The sequence below is a fragment of the Solanum tuberosum genome, unplaced genomic scaffold (assembly GCF_000226075.1).
Source record: "Solanum tuberosum cultivar DM 1-3 516 R44 unplaced genomic scaffold, SolTub_3.0 scf00439, whole genome shotgun sequence".
In the NCBI taxonomy this organism is placed as follows: domain Eukaryota; kingdom Viridiplantae; phylum Streptophyta; class Magnoliopsida; order Solanales; family Solanaceae; genus Solanum; species Solanum tuberosum.
Window position 1 is genome coordinate 216,718 of NW_006239361.1, and position 1,335 is coordinate 218,052.

At 28.2% G+C, this 1,335-nt stretch overlaps 1 non-coding gene across 1 annotated transcript; it reads right to left on the reverse strand.

The window, feature by feature from the left end:
* Positions 1-233: 233 nt before the first annotated feature.
* MIR167D (microRNA MIR167d) lies at positions 234-308 on the reverse strand. Its single transcript, NR_127267.1, has one exon. It is a non-coding gene; the product is annotated as a microRNA MIR167d (primary transcript).
* Positions 309-1,335: the final 1,027 nt, after the last annotated feature.

Below are 1,335 nucleotides of genomic sequence, written 5' to 3' on the forward strand. Positions count from 1 at the left end.
AAATTAGTTTGAGCCAAGGTACTACACACCGTCCTTTTCAGATGGGATCACATTGGATATGTTGTGAAGAAAGAATCGAAAAAACCTCAATTCAAATGAAACTCATAAAAAAGCAAATCTAAGAAAGTAGAGAGTACATAACATTACCCTTAAATTTAGTTTCTTTCTTTCCCCACTGCATATTCATGAAAAAAAAATAGGGTTAAGATTATTTTTCGTAGTACGAACTAACGGGTGAAGCAACCACATGATCTGATCTTGCCTCAATATAAATTTGTAGGTAAGTTTAGATCATGCTGGCAGCTTCAACTGATAGTGGTATACGCTATCAATATAACAAAACCCTAATATTGTTGAAGAAGAAGAAGAAGAAGAGACCTAAGTTTATATGACTTTCTCAACAAAGAGGGCTAGGGGTATAAATAGGGGTGTGAGGAAGAAAAATAAAGGAGAATTATCACTTAAAATAAGTTTTTTCTTTTTTTTTTGGTGGGGGATATGTAGTAAAGATAAGAGAAATTAATAAATATTGGTGAAGGAAAAGGGTGTCAAAAAAATAAATGATATTCCGCCCGAAGTCCGTCCATTTTTATTTGTTCATATTTGATTTGGGATAGTCCTTAAGAATGATAATTTTACCATTATTACTAGAAGCAAGGGTATTATTTCCACTGCAAATTAATAAAATTTTTGTACTATAGAATAGGGTGTACATGATCGGGTTGATTCGGATTTTTCAAATATCAAACCAAACCATTTGTGTAAAAAATTTAAATTTATAAACCAAGCCAAACTAATAAAATTCGGATTTTTTCGGGTTTTTCAACCTCGGGTTGGTTCGGGTTTTCTAAATACCAAACCAAACCATTGTGTCAAATTTTTAAATTTATAAATCAAACCAAACTAATAAACCTCGGATTTTTGGATTTTTTCGGTAAAGTTTGCATACAAACATATAATTAGCTTGTGCTCCAAATATTTCTTTAGTCCAATCAAAATACAATTATCTAAGGTGTTTCTTAAGAAAATAACACAAAATATGAGATGAGTACTGATGACACTAAAATATTCAATAAAAAATAATAATGAAATCATCATATAAAATAAATATTGCAAAGTCATAATGAAAATGATCATAATTTAAAAGTACTAAATCATGCTAAAATAAGTTTAATAAGTATTAGTTACATTACTAAATATTTAAGGAAAATTAAAATTAGATTATGTATTTTAATTGTCTAAACCAATGTAAAACTAAAGAACAAATATTCAATATTATTGTCATTCTTAGTGTTGAATTGATTTTCTTTTTTGCATTAGTATTAATTTGATTTT